At 34.4% G+C, this 16,063-nt stretch overlaps 1 protein-coding gene across 5 annotated transcripts in view; it reads left to right on the top strand.

Annotated features, from left to right (window-relative positions):
* The window catches only part of LOC148947976 (uncharacterized), a 156,681-nt gene extending 141,002 nt beyond the window's left edge, over positions 1-15,679 (top strand). For 4 of the 5 annotated variants that reach the window (XR_016142319.1, XR_016142318.1, XR_016142321.1 and 1 more), the window contains 2 exons: positions 6,650-6,745; positions 13,072-15,679. The gene's annotated coding sequence lies outside the window, so the exon portion shown is untranslated. The remainder of the gene's footprint in view (positions 1-6,649; positions 6,746-13,071) is intronic. The other variant, XR_016142320.1, reaches the window with a different exon arrangement.
* The last annotated feature ends 384 nt before the right edge of the window (positions 15,680-16,063 follow it).

Raw genomic sequence — 16,063 nt, 5'->3', positions numbered from 1 at the left:
AGGCAGTTGCAAGGCACCTTGTTAAAGGCCTTAGCTAGATTCAATAGAATCAGGTCCACAAGGATTTCTTTATCCAAGTTATCTGTTATCATGTAGTATGTCTTGGGGAAATTGATCTCAACTTATTTTCCTGGATGAAAGCCATGCTGGCGAGAGGATAGAACATCATTGGTTAGGAGATATGCCAAACTTTTATCACTCATCTGTGCTGGAATGTGCCAGAATTTTATCTGTGCAAGTGTTTTAGCCACCACTGACGTAAGACTGATAAGTCTCTAGTTCTCTGCATTGATGTGGTCAGTAGCCAGCACCCCCTGAAAATACCCACCGTGGAAAATTTTCTGGGAAAATACCCCTTGGAAAATCCTCTCTCCCCCGTGACTGTTTAGTCTCCAATCACTTTCGACTTATAAAAAAGGGCTTATCACTTTCAACTTATAAAACGCATTATATATAATGCGTTTTTTAAGTTTTTTTACCCCCTCCCTTCAACAAAAATCCTGGTTATGACCCTGGGGATCACACATCAATTTCTACCTCCACCCTCCCCTCATGACTTCATTAGAACTAATTCTGTATTTATCTGATGGCTCAATGAGAGCTGATAAGTTTTAGAATTAAAATGTGCCCTTTGAGATATCTCCCTTCCTCCCAATCTACAAACAATCAGAGATCTACAAACAATCAAAAATACCAACAAGACTAGGAAAACAAGCATAAAATTAGCAGTAGCCTATAAAAATGTCTGTCTTTTTGTTCTAACATTTCACCATCTGGAGAGCTGCTGTTCTGAGTATTTATTAATCTTTTTTCTAATTCTTTTTTCCCACATTTTTTTTTGGCTATCTAATTTTTACAATTTGATAGATGCAGACAAACTCATTAAGCAATAAAAAACAAAACGTCCCAAGTTTGCTCTGTGAGGTTTGGTGTCTGAACTTCATTAGATAAAAATATCAAATACAAATGTTTTTTCTTTTTTATTTCTTTTAAGTTTGTATCTTATGTCTGGTTACTTGTGTTTAGTATATGCTGAGTGTTTTCATTGTTATCAGTTTCAAACCAAACAGTTAATTTATAGTTGAAGAACAGGTTGTTATTGATTGAAAGGTTGTAGATGGAAGGGATGCCTGGTATGATGAACAGTTAATAAAACCTTAATCTGAAACCTCAATGCTTGCTTCCCTCCAAATCTCAACTTCCACGAGTCTTAAATTATGAAATATCATTTTGCAAAACGATTTTGGCCTTATACTTGTGGGTAGTATGTACTGAGTAGAATGACAACTATCAGTCTTAAATCAAACAGATAATTTATAGTTAAAGAACAGGTTGTTGGTTGATGGAAGGTTGTAGATAAAAGGTAATCCATTAAAAAGGCTTGATGTTGTGAAAAAGCAATTGTTGCAATTTTTTAGTGGTGACCAAAGCACAAGTTTGTGCAATTCGAAGTCTTTGATAGTATTTGCAATCTTGAAGTGTTAAAAACTATCTTAGATTTAAGCGTGAGAAAATTGGTATAGGTATATGTTAAAGAAGTTTCATCCATTGTTTGATTTTTCTTTTTTTTTTATTGAAAAAACCTCTCTTTGCTTCATATCAAATTTATAGATGTTGTTTTTTACGAGGGTAGAGATAGAATACAAGTCTTAATCACCAAAAATGTTGATGGTTTTACCTTGATCAACAGGAAGGTTGATACTTTCGCAGCCTCATTTCTTAGAGATAAATACTTCACCCCAAAAAAATTATTTGACAATTCAAACACATAGAGGCTTTCCAACATCCAAACGCCAAGGTGCTTTCATGATGACACCTGTTATTAAAAATATTCTTATGTGCTTGTAGCACATAAGTATACTTATGTGCTTTTAAGTATACTTACTGTGCTTTTTGTTCAAAGTAGTTGAAAGTTCTGGAAATTGGGTCTTTGAAGATGACACCCCCCCCCCCCCCCCCACACTACCTCAGGGCAAGGGTTGTAAGTTACACCCTGGGGGCATATATGGTTTTTGTAGAAAGTTTTGTCGTATAAACTTAAAAAAGGGCTCAATTGATTGGAAATTGAAAGGGCAAGTGCCCTTTTTAATAGTCGAAAGTGAATGGAGAGCAACTAAAAGGGCTCATTTGATTGGAAATTAAAAGAGCTAGTGCCCTTTTTAATAGTCGAAAGTGAATGGAGAGCAACTAACCCCACTGTCACGCCCACCATTTCCCCAAACACATTCAATCAAAATTTTGAGATAGTCATTTTGTTCAATGTAGTTGGAAGTTCTAGAAATTATGTATTTGAGGATGAAAAACCCCCTAGAGCCCCAGGGCAAAGGTTGTAATTTATGCCCCGGGAGCATATAAGGTTTTTATAAATAGCATTGTTGTAGAAATTTTAAAAGGGGCTTATTTAATTAAAAATTGAGAGGGCTGGTGCCCTTTTTAATAGTTGAAAGTGATTGTAGGGTTCGGAGTAGGGTTCTAAACCCTATGATTTCTATGAGCAAAAATAGTTTGTACTTTACTGAAAAAAATTCAAATGAATTTACTGAAAAAAATTTACATTGTCAGTTTAATATACATAACCTTATATGCCCCCAGGGCATTGCTTATAACCCTTGCCCTGAAGATATTGGGGGGAGTGTCCTGCGGAAAGATATAATTTCCAGAAGTTTCAACTGCGTTGAACAAAATAGCTATCTCAAAATTTTGATTGGATGTGTTTGGATAAATGGTAGCGTGGAAGGGGTGTTAGTTGCCTTCCAATCACTTGCGACTGTTAAATAGGGCACTAGCCATTTCAATTTCCAATCGAATGAGCCGTTTTTGAAGTTTCTACCACAATAATGTATATAAAAATCTTATATGCCCCCAGGGCATACCATATAACCCTTGCCCGGCGAGCGGTGGGGGGGGGTGTCAGCCTCAAATGCCTAATTTCCAAAACTGTCAACTACGTTGAACAAAATAGCTATCATAAAATTTTGATAGGATGTGTTTGGGGAAAAGGTGGGCGTTAGAGGGGGCTTAGTTGCCCTCCAATCACTTTCAACTATAAAAAAGGGCACTAGCCCTTTGAATTTCCAATCGAATTAACCCTTTTTGAAGTTTCTACAACAATAATTTCTATAAAAATCTTATATGCCCCCAGGGCATAACTTACAACCCTTGCCCTGAGGGCTGTGGGGGGGGGGGGTGTCATCCTCAAATGCCTAATTTCCAAAACTTTCAATTACGTTGAACAAAATGGCTATCATAAAATTTTGATTGGATGTGTTTGGGGAAAAGGTGGGCGTTAGAGGGGGCTTAGTTGCCCTCCAATCACTTTCAACTATTAAAAAGGGCACTAGCGCTTTGAATTTCCAATCGAATGAGCCCTTTTTGAAGTTTTTACGACAAAGCTTTCTATAAAACATTATATGCCCCCAAGGCATAACTTACAACCCTTGCCCTGAGGGCTGTGGGGGCAGTGTCCTCCTCAAAAACATAATTTCTATCTGGGAATCAACCTCGTTGAACAAAAAGGCTATCTCAAAATTTTGATTTGATGCGTTTGGGGAAATGGTGGGCGTGGAAGGGGTGTTAGTTGCCTTCTAATCACTTTCGACTATTAAAAAGGACACTAGCCATTCCAATTTCCAATCGAATGAGCCCTTTTTGAAGTTCCTGCGACAACTCCTTCAATACGAAGTGCCCTGGTCTAAAGAAAAAAAAAATAAACAAATACATAATACATTGTGCCAACAGTGTTCTTTACTTAGGCCACGCTTTTGTGCTGCCTATGACAAATCGGACTGTATATTTGACATTTATAAAAATCAAATTGTCCCAAAAGAATTTGATAGTGTGTGGTCCTCAAACCACACTTGTGGGGTTGTCGCTTTCAAAAATCGTGTACACGAGGTGGATGGAAGGTGCTATGTGTGGTACAATAAGTGGTGCTTCAAAACACAAAATGGTAGAGAGTAGGCAACCTCTTGGTCAGGGCCATGAGGAGGGGGTATCTGCAGTTGAAATGGTCTAAAGCGAAAAAAAGTATATAGATTCAAAATCCTCCATACTTACTGCCTGAAAACTGATGTAATCTTTAACCAAAATGTGTTTTCAATCATATTTTTTTTTCACCTGAACTCTCATTCTGATCATTTATTTTTTCATTAGTTTATTTGAGTTCAAATAATTCAAGATAATGTGGCTTAAGCACAGGATTTTGATGTGGTGTTGGTTACTGCAGTGTTATCACAGTAGAAAAATCTGTGCTAACATTGAAATGATTTTAGTTTGTTGCTGGGTTCAGTGCTATCAAATTCTACCTGCCTGTTGCTCCTTTCCTGCTCCCAATTTAATGTTTTAAAAGTCACTGTCAGTTTCCTCGATGGAACTGTTTATGCCATTTTAGACTTTTTTTGAAGATATTGCGATAAAAACTGCTGGATATGTTCCAGTTACTTAAAATTGGTTGAAAGCTTTTGTTGTTTTTTATAGCTTTTTGCATGCTCTGTACAGTTTGGCTTGTTTAGATTTCTTGTTAGGGCTAGAAAAAACTTAGATCTAGAAAATAAAAGAAAAAAAAATGATTTTGTATACATAAGCAACATTTCATAACCCGCAATTCATATGCGTTTAATTTTGATGCTATAAAGTATTTGTTTTTGCTAATGTTTTCTCAAACGGATTTTGAATAAAATTGACGGTTTAATACGAGTTTTGACAAAGATTGGTTTGAAATAATATTTTTTAGGAGCTGAAATTTTTGGAGCCCTAAATTGATCAAATTCCTTCGCATTTGAACTAGATACCCTCCCTTCTAGATGCTCTGTCTTGCTTATATATCTCTATGACTACGTATTCTGTGCGCTCTATTTTCCTAATGGCTATACCTGTATTCAAAATCAGGTGATCTATTAAAAGTAATTCCTTAAATCTATCTAAAAAGGGGGTCTCTATTAAAATAAGTAAAGAACCAGCAGAGAAGACCTAGGAAAAATTATGTTTGGTTTTTACCCTTGAAAAAAAAAATAAACTGGCGGTTCGAATTGGAGACTTGCAGGTTCAGTTTTTTTTTTTACTTGTATCAGCGCTATTTTTGGGACTTGTGCTCCAAAGGAGCAAGGATATTTTGTTCTATTTTGAAAATTACTGTAAGACGGATGTGGTACCAACCTGAAAATTGTAGGTACTTTCTTGTTGACAAACTTTGTTTAATGTTTTAAAGAAGGTCCTAGAGCCACGTGAATAAAACCAAGAAATCAGGAAAAATATTAAAATATGGGAAATCTCCGGAAAATTTTATTGAGAATAGAGCTCAACTACTTAGCTTCATAGTATTAAAAAAAGCTGTCCGGAAAGTTATTGATTACATTAACTTTTTGCTCTGAAAGTCTTCCTCTATCCATTTTGATTATATTTGTTCAGTACTTGGGAGTAAAAAAGTAGAATTTCTTACGTACCTGCAATGCAGTGTATAATTGAGTTTTTGTTTCTCGTCTTTGTAATTTGTTCGATTATGGGTAGTGTGTTGTAATTTGTTTTGTGTGTGTTTTTCTTTTTTAGTGATACTCCGTCTTTTGTACCTTTTTTTGACGGGCAATAAATAAATACAAATAAATAAATTTTGATTATATTGAAAGCCATTTAAAAAAAAGACACGTTTTACATGCAATTTCAGATAACTTCACGAATTTGTAACACCTAGAGCACTTAGAACACGACATCGTCAATTTGATCAGCTTCGGGCACGTACGTAGAATGAGAGTACGTAGTGCGTAGAATCTGGTCCTTGCCCTCTTCATTCTGAAACGTCCAAGTCTTTGCGAATTTTCCCATTCTTTTCGTTTAAGGGTGAAAATATGGTATTGGGAATCATGCCTGACACTGGGTTCTAGAAGTTTTTTCAAATTTATTTACCAAGGAACTATTGAGCTTTTAGCGACTGAACACATCATTAAATGTAGGAAAAAATAGGTTTCATTTACTATATCAATACATAACCAGGCTCTACTAAGTTGTTCTACAGGTTTGCTGAAAGAGTGAAAAATGGAAAATATATCTGCAGTGTATCATGTTTTTCTAATAAACCTTAAGCAGTATCTATTAGAGCTTGGCTCTGTAGTGATATAGCGAATGTAACCTGATTTTATCTCTACTTATTGTCTTCTGCACAATCACCGGAAGTTCTGCAGTTAATTGGCAAATAAAGAAAAAGACTTTTAAAAACCAGTGTAAGTCTCGAAACAAATACCGAATTTCATACCCTTAAGTATCCCGAATGAGGAGTTTTTGTCGTATTTGCTCCAAACAGTTAATTGGCTTCAAATTTTTTGCTTTGTCAAGGTTAGCTATAGTTTTCATTCAAGTTCAGTATAATTGAAGTTGTCCAATTATGCTGCAAACTTTTCATTAGGGCCCCGAGAACTATCTTAGCAGCAGGCTACTCCACGGACCTTAGTGGGAAAAGGCGGGATATGAAAATAACATAATCAATGGTTTTAAATACAATTTGTTACTAGATTTTGCAAGTTACATCACAAGATTGGCTAAAGACATGGAAATCTTAATTCATGTCATTTTTACTGCTTGACAGCGTTAATTCTTAAAATGCAATCTGCCGCAATAGCCTGGCGAATAACCTGATGCAATTATTAATATTCTTTCATAGGAACCAAAGGGGGAGACTTCCGCCACAGCTGCTCCTGCCAACCAAGAGGAGACTCCCACCAAGACTGATGAAAAGGAGACAGATATACCCAAGTAGGTAAAATATCCTTTCACTTTTAACTCAGCTTTTCGTATGACATGACATTCTAGGGCGGGCTGGTGTATTGTTTGTGGGGGAGTTAATATGTGGATTTGGTTGGGGAGCTACATCAACATGTTGCTGTTTTTTTTGCGCCATGTTTTTATGTGTTTTGACTTATAAGATAAAATATATTTTGAACCTCATTTGAGGATACAGCTAGGACCGAATGAAAAACACGGTCGGTTGGGATTGGAGGAGATCATAAAAAATGTTTTAAGGAATTTACAATTTGAAACAATGTGATGGTCAAAGAGTAAAAGCTCTGACTATAGGGAAGGAGGGTGTGCAGCTATGTCGGCCGTTGTCGGAAATTTTATGGGTAAAGGGGTATTTTCTAATATTTCTGAGAGGGGAAAGACTGAATTGAATTCAATTTATTGAAAAAACAAGGAATATATAAATATTTAAAACCATCCACAGTACTTTACGCACAAAACCCACAAAATATTTCAACTTAGTCTTCCCCGTAAGTAAGACGGCACTAGACCCTCAAGGTCGAAACTGGTGGTACTGATCTCCTTTTCGTGACCCTTCAGCCAGGAAGTGCAATGGGAAGGGGGGGGGGGTCAACCATCCTGCGCTTTCGCACACCCTTCCTGCTTACCTTCCCCACATTTCTCCAGGTACCAATTTAGAATTGGATCGACTCTGGCTGAGATTACAGAGTCACACCAATGAGTTCCCCGTTCAACTAGGAAATTGATAAAAGCATTTTTTTTATTTTTTTTTTTTTTTATGTTTTTGTTTTATTTTTGTTTGTTAAGCTCTTCTCAAGTAAGTGGAGGAAAGGGAGTTTTGGTAAATCTTTTAAAGGGATGGCTATTTTTGGCTCGTCAACATTTTTTAGGTATGAACAATCCCTCTAACATTACTTGTATCCCTCTATATTTTTCACCGAGATTTCTTAGTTTCTTTTACCTCTTGTAATATTATGTCAATATCATTTAGAAATTGAATTGAGAAAGATAAATTACACCGGGTATGTGATACTCTTGTCTCAAAAATATTTGCCTGTATAGTTATGCCTGTTTTTATCTCGCTAAAGTAAACAATTTCTGAGAGTATGCTGCCAATCCGTTTCTAAATAAAATGAAATGAAAGCATAAATAACAGGTGAAACTTATAGTAAATACAGTTAAAAAATATGTCATAGGCAGCGCAATCGCGCTGCCTAAGTAAAGAACAATGTTGTCACAATGTATAATTTTTTTTCCATACTAGGGCACCTCGTATCGAAGGAGTTGTCGTAGAAACTTTGAAAAGGGCTCTTTCGATTGGAAATTGGAGTAGCTTGTGCCCTTTTTCATAGTCGTAAGTGATTGGAAGGCAACTAACACCCCTTCCACGCCTACCATTTCCTCAAACGCATCTAATCAAAATTTTGAGATAGCCATTTTGTTCAGCGTAGTAGATTTTCAGATAGAAAATATATTTTTGAGGAGGACACTCCCCCACAACCCCCAGAGCAAGGGTTTCAAGTTATGCCCTGGGGGTATTTAAGATAGATGTTGGCACAATGTATTATTTATCATTATTTTTTTTCCTTTAGACCTGGGCGCTTCGTATCGAAGAAGTTGTCGTAGGCACTTCGAAAAGGGCTCATTCAATTGGGTATTGGAGTGGTTTGTGCCCTGTTTAATAGTCGAAAGGGATTGGAATGCAACTAACACCCCTTCCACGGCCACCATTTCCCGAAACACATCCAATCAAAAATTTGAGATAGCCATTTTGTTAAGCGTAGTTGATTTCCAGATAGAAATTATGTTTTTGAGGAGGACAATCCCCAACAGCCTTCAGAGCAAGGGTTGTAAGTTATGCCCTGGGGGCATATAAGGTTTTTATAGAAAGTTTTGTCCTAGAAACTTCAAAAAAGGCTCATTCGATTGGAAATTCAAAGGGATAGTACGCTTTTTAATAGTCGAAAGTGATTGGAGGGCAACTAACACCCCTTTGACGTCCATATTTTCCCCCAGCACATCCAATCAAAATTTTAAGATAGCCGTTTTGTTCAACATAGTTCGAAGTTCTGGAAAGTAGGTCTTTGAGAATGACAACCCCCCACAGCCCTCAGGGCAAGGGTTGTAAGTTATGCCCTGGGGGCATATAAGGTTTTTATAGAACGCGTTGTCGTAGAAACTTAAAAAAAGGCTCATTCGATTGTAAATAGAAATGGCTAGTGCCCTTTTTAATTGTCGAAAGTGAGTGGAGAGTAATTCACCCCCCTTTCACGCCCACCATTTCTCCAAAAACATTCAATCAAAGTTAAGAGATAGCCATTTTGTTTAACGTAGTTGAAAGTTCTGGAAATTATGTATTTAAGGATTACAAACCCCCCAGAGCCCCTAGGGCAAAGGTTGCTAGTTATGCCCTAGGGGCATATAAGGTTTTTATAGAAAGAGCTGTCGTTGAAACTTCAAAAAGGGCTCATTCAATTGGAAATTGAGAGGGCTAGTGCCTTTTTTAACAGTCGAAGGTGATTGGAGGGTACCTAACCTCCCTCTCACGCCCACCATTTCCCCAAACACATCCAATCAAAGTTTTGAGATAGCCATTTTGTTTAACCTAGTGGAAAGTTCTGGAAATTAGGTGTTAGAGGATGACAACCACCCTAACAGCCCTTAGGGTAAGGGTTGTAATTTATGCCCGGGGGCATATAAGGTGTTTATAGAAAGCGTTGTTGTAGAAACTCAAAAAGGGTTGATATCGAAAGGCCTTGTGTCCTAGTTTGACATCTTTATAGTAAAGATCGATGTGGGTATAATGTATTATTATTTTGTTGTTGTTGTTTAGACCAGGGAACTTTGTATCGAAGGAGTTGTCGTAGGAACTTCGAAAAAGGCTCAATCGATTGAAAATAGGATGAAAACTCCCTCAGAGCCCTCAGTGCAATGGTTGTAAGTTATGCCCTGGAGGCGTATAAATTTATAAAGAAAGTTGTTGCAGAAATTTCAAAAACGGCTCATTTGATTCAAAATTGAAATTGCCCTTTTTAATAGTCGAAAGTGAGTGGAGGGTAACTAACCCCCTCTCACGCCCGCCATTGTCTCAAACACATTCAGTCAAATTTTCTGATAGCCATTTTGTTCAACGTAGTACAAAGTTCTGGAAATTTGGTCTTTGAGGATGACGGTCCCCCCCCCAGACCTCAGGGCAAGGATTGTAAGTTATGCCCAGGGAGCATACATGGTTTTTATTGAAAGCGTTGTCGTAGAAACTTCAAAGGGGCTCATTTGATTGGAAATTGAAAGGGCTAGTGCCTTTTTTAATAGACTAACGCCCACTATTTCCCCAAGCACATCCAATCAAAGTTTTGAGATAACTATTTTGTTTAACCTAGTTGAAAGTTCTGGAAATTAGGTCTTAGAGGATGACAACCACCCTAACAGCCCTTAGGGTAATGGTTGTAGTTTATGCCCTGGGGGCATAAAAGGTGTTTATAGAAAGCATTGTCGTAGAAACTAAAAAGGGGCCCATTTGATTGGAAATCGAAATGCCTAGTGCCCTTTTTAATAGTCGAAAGTGATTGGAAGGCTTGACATTTTTATAGTAAAAATCGATGTGGGTATAATTTATTATTTTTTATTGTTGTTGTTGTTTAGACCAGGGCACTTTGTATCGAAAAATTTGTCGTAGGAACTTCGAAAAAGGCTCATTCGATTGAAAATAGAAAGGACTGATGCCCTTTTTAATATTCGAAAGTGATTGGAGGGCAACTAATCTTCCTCCCTCGCCCTCCCTCCCATTTACCCATTATGTTTTAAAACACTAAATGTTGCCTTAAGATTAAATTAAACCCGATAAGGCATATCAGCAGTATCCCAAGAACGACTGAGGATATTATCGAAGCTATCAAAGAAAGTAAACACTTTTTTGACTTTTTTTGCGAATGGTATCAAGTTTTCTATTTCAGGTCAACTAGAGGAGGTATGAAACTAAATTAAACAGTACTATTTGTGTCCAGATTTTTAAAGGGGTGTATGTTGTTAAAAATTGCTGAAAATTTTTCTCTATCATACAAATAGCAGGCCAAACCATAAAGTCTTAAAAAAACGAAAAGATTTGAAGTAATATTTTCTTTTTCCCTGAAAAGACTATGTCAACATAATTTGCACTTTACTGAAAAAAAATACAAATGGATATGCATTGTCAGTTTAATATACACATACTGATATTTAGTAATCAAAATGTTAATATTATTTGATCTATTAAATTTATAATAGTAAAAACATTTATATTTTTTTCAGTAAAGTGCAAATTTTGTTCTGGCCTTGGGAAGGCATTGGAGTTTTGAGCTCAACTTATATTAATTTCTGCTCGTTTCTGCTCGGTTATTTATCGTAATTTTTGTTCGTTTTGGGTTTCATTTATTTATCGATGCTGATTTGTGGTATGCATTGTCAGTTTAATTTTTTGTTTAATTGAGTTTTTTCTAAACAACAACAACAATAAAAAATAATAAATTATACCCACAATTAATTGGCCCAACTTATATTAATTTCTGCTCGTTTTGAGTTTGACTCGGTTATTTATTGTAATTTCTGTTCGTTTTGGGTTTCATTTATTTATCGATGCTGATTTGTGGTAGTTTCACGCTTGGTAGATCATTTGATTTTATTTTTTCTCATTTTTTGTTTAATGGAGTTCTTTACTTTTCTTTGAAAAACTTATTTTGTGAAAAAAGTTTTTTCAATTAATACTAATAAAAGCCCAAAGATGTTGGTTTTATGTCCCAAAGCCTTTAAGGTTAAAAAAAATTGAAGAAAACCTAGACTAAACAGCTAAAACATACAAGAAAATACTATAAATAGATGTCAAACCTGTACACAAGAAAAAGAAATTAACAAAATTGAAAGAAACTTTTGGGTGAGAGACTAAAATAGTTGTTTAATGAAAGTTCAAAAGGAAACCCGGTAGGATAACAAAAATAGTAAATCAATCTGCGTAAAGATTTCTTGTAAGTCCTAAAGGTTGAATATTTGCTTCTAATATATTAACAAAAAAATATCTTAATTTGCTAATCTAATACTAATTTTAATTTATAATTTAATTTGCTCTAAAATTTGAAATAATAAATTTGGCTACTAGAATATAGCGTTATTCAATAATGTAGCTACTATTCTTCAAATAAATGAATAAATTTCTTTCAATGATTAAATTTCAGTTTAATTAAAATCGAATATCGTTTGGACTTTTCCAAGTATTTCTTTACTCCATTCCACAATGATTTTGAATTCTACTTGAAAACGATGTGTACTTCAAATTTAGCCAGATGGTAATCGCAAGTGCTTAATTAAAATCTTACGAATTCATTGGCTTATTCACTAGTACCTAGTCAATTTTATTTCATATATAGTCTATTCCATTCATTCTCATTTTGGCCTGTGGTTTTTAGAAGAAGGCATTAAGGTTACAGCAAAAAATACCATCGAAATTCAATTAAGTATTATTTCTTTGTCATAAGATTAATCTGCATAAACATTTGTTAGGTATAAACAATCCCTCTGACATTACTTGTATCCCTCTATATTTTTCCAATGTGATTTCTTATTATTTTTTTTCTACATCTTGTTATTTATTGCCAATAACATTTAAAAATTAAAATTGTGAAAGGTTTATTATACCGGGTATGTGATGCTCTTGTCTCAAAAATATTAGCCTGTGTACTTGTGCTTGTTTTAGATGTCACCGAAGTAAACAATTTCAAAGAGTATGTTGCCAATCTGTTTACAGATAAATTAAACAGAAACAAAATGAACAGGTTAAGTTTTTAGTAAACACAGTGAAAAAGATATATACTAATAAAAGTCCAAAGATTTTGGTTTCACGTTCCAAGGCCTTTAATGTTAAAAAAAAAGAAGATAACCTAGACTGAACAGCTAAAATATACAAGAAAATATTATGAATAGAAGAAAATACCATAAATGGATGAAAAACAAAAATGAATGAAAAAACAAGAAAGAGGTAGACAAGAAAAGGAAAGAAAATTGAAAGAAACTTCCACCTGAGAAACTGACATCGTTGTTTAATGAGAGTTCAGAAGGAAAACTGGTAGGATAACATAAACAGTAAATCAAACTGCAAAATGATATCTTGTAGGTCTGACATGCTGAATATTGGCTTTTGATGTAATAAAAAATATCTATCTTGGAGGGAAAGTGCTCTGTTTGCCTCTCTGCAGTCTTATACATTATTGTGTTTTTTTTTTGTTTGTTTTTTTAAGTTGATTGATTAAAATTAAAGTTATCTATTTTGATACCTTTGACTTATTGACTTTTTTCTAGTCCGTCGTTTCCATTCGAGTACCAGAAGTTGATTTAATCCCTGAAGCAGCGTCTACTATGTTTGTAACTTCTCGTCCTACATCCAGCAATTCATCCGGAGTGAAATATCCTATAGTGACTGGACCTGTTCCTAAACCCCTATAAAGAATTACAACGACCTATTATCAGAGATAAAACTAATGTAGAAGCTGGGCAAATCTCTGCTGACTGTGATGTTAGTGTATGGTGCTTTGAGTGTTATTCATATATAGACAATTCTTGCTTTTATTGTGATAAAACTGAGTTGCCCAAGCACAAATTTAGAATAGAAACGCCATCTACGTACTGCTCTCTTCGCCTTGAAAATGCTTCAACTTTTCAAGCTTTTTAATGCTTTAAACTTTATTTTATGAATTTGCGATTCAGAAACTTCTATTTTTTTCTCTATTTGATGTACATGCTTTCTAATGCTATGTTTTGTGCCTTGCATGTATTTATTGGTTAGTATTTATTACGACTTGTATTGTAATGGTGAAAAGAAGTTTATATGTTCGTGGTTCCCAAAAAACACATTTTGACCCTTCAATTTAAGTTGTTTTAGCAATTTAAAAAGTACTATCAAATTTTTCCATCACTCAAAGCTTGTTGGTTAGAAATCTTTAATAAAGAAATGAAAAAAACAGTTATCGATTTAAAAAAAATAACGGTTCTAATTTAAAAACTGAAACCGATCGATAGCAGTTAGTGTCATATTGGCCCCAAAAACGAACTTCTATTTTGGAGGGAAAGAAGGATTTGTCATGCAAATAAACACAGTGCGTAGAGTGGTTGCCTGGGTATTCTGAATCAGAGTATGTGGTCATAATCGGGCATATAATAGTAATATATAATCGGGCATATAATATAATAGTAAGGCATCACAAAAACAAACAAAAAACATACAAAGAAATAGAAAACTAATATTTAGTATATATTTTTTTAATTTTTAGCTTTCTGAATTTCCAGTTTTTAAATTGAAATATTTTTTGTATGCTGATACGAGCTTTTCTCGTATCTGACGGTTCGTCGCTAAGAGAGCTAAGGTAGACCTTAATCAAAATATTAAATATTTGCATATTGGGTTAGTTGAAATATAGCACCCGAAATTGGGCCAATAAGTTTTTTCAGACTGGTTTACTTTTGCTGGAAAAGAAGACAGAGACAATTGGACCTCTGAGAAGATAAAAGCTAAAAAAAATTAGTGAAATAATTCCTGGGGCCCGAATTATTTTGTCTCCGATCGTCAAGCAAAAAAAAAGAAGAAGTATATAGCGTCGTATCGAAATATGAAACCCCAAAATGGTCTTAAAATTTTTTATTTCTCTAATCTGCTTTGTTCCAAGCAGGTAGACTCAAGGGAGTCTTCAACGAGAACGATAAATTTCGGAATAAAACTGTCGTTATACTGAATTTTAGTGTGAAGAATCTTTATTTTTTACGCTGATCTGCTTTAAGATATCAGGCCCTGTTGACACGCCATCCAAAATGTCGGAATCTCAACTAAACCACCATTACAATTCATGTTTCGTCTCTTTTGCACTGTTGCTTTTTGTTCTTTTTTCTTTAAATTCGAACACTAGTAGATAAAAGTTGTCCAAAATTTTTCAACAGGGATCATTTTCTTTATTATTTATTAACTTTCCTTCGGATTCTAATTGTCGAGTTAGTGCTTCTTAATTGTTTCTCATATTCAGCTGTTTTTTCTTCTTTTCCGGGATTAGAATAAACTTAAGTTTCCATACACAAATTACAGTTTTGTTTTATTTGTTATTAGCCTTTTTATTAATCTTTATTCCTGATTTAATTTATTTTATTCCTGATTTATTTATTTTTTGATTTAAAAAACTTTTTAAAGACTGCTTAAATTTATCAAAAAAATATTTCAATTTAAAGACTGGAAATTCACAAAGCTCAAAATTAAAAAAAGAATTACTAAATATTAGTTTTCTATTTCTTTGTATGTTTTTTGTTTGTTTTTGTGATGCCTTACTATTATATTTTACCATTTGTGAACTTTGTTATACTGGTCTGATTCCACTTATGTGCCATATGATTTAAACGGGTGTGATTGATTAGTATGCAACATACCTTGAAAAGATAAATTTATAATTTATAAAACTTGTTTCAGATTTTTTTTTCTTCTTCTCTGGGATTTGAATAAACCGAATGTTTCATAAAAAAATAAAATAATTTTTGCTTGATTTGTTATTAGCCTTTTAATTTATCTTTATTCCTGATTCTATTTTTTTTTGCCTTTCATCTGGTTTTCAGGTCAAGATTAGTAAAATCTGAGTCAAGCCCAATTAAAATGGTTATTTAAGATTAGTACAAGCTTAACAAATCCTGGTTAAGATCCTTAGTATCACCTTACGAACATTTCTCAATTTAAAGGCTTAAAAGTCACAAAGCTTGAAAATAAGAAAAAATTCAATTATTGAGAAAATTAAAAAATCTTAGTTTTACATTTCCCTGTATGGTTTTTGATTTCTTATTCTTATGTCTTACTATTATATTTTACCATTTGTGAAGTTTGTTGTACTAGTTCGATAACATTGATGTGCCTTTTGATATAGACTTTTTCGTAATAAGATATTTAAACTTTGGGCCCTACGAACCATTTCACTTTTCTTTTTTTTTTTTTTTTTTTTTTTTTTTTTTTTTTTTTTTTTTTAGCTTATATCTTCTCAGAGGTCCAATTGTCTCTGTCAACTTGTCCAGAAAATGTAAACCAGTCTGAAAAAACTGATTGGCCCACTTTCGGGTATTATATCACAATTAACCCAATATTCAAATATCATATTTTTATTAAGGTCTAATTTGGGCCTCTTAGATACCAACCCGTCAGAGACGAAAAAAGCTTTGGTTCGATTTTCGACTGAGCTTGTAACTGTATTAAATCAATCAATAATGCTGAAGCTCTCCAGACGTCTTTGGGTTTAGAATTATAGAACAGGGTGTTTTGTTTACGAAAGCT

This window comes from Artemia sp. Qi Xiang Cuo, chromosome 10 (genome assembly GCF_049724085.1).
Source record: "Artemia sp. Qi Xiang Cuo chromosome 10, ASM4972408v1, whole genome shotgun sequence".
NCBI lineage: Eukaryota > Metazoa > Arthropoda > Branchiopoda > Anostraca > Artemiidae > Artemia > Artemia sp. Qi Xiang Cuo.
Note: the sequence above shows the minus strand (reverse complement) of the source record. Positions and strands in the feature narration are given on the sequence as shown.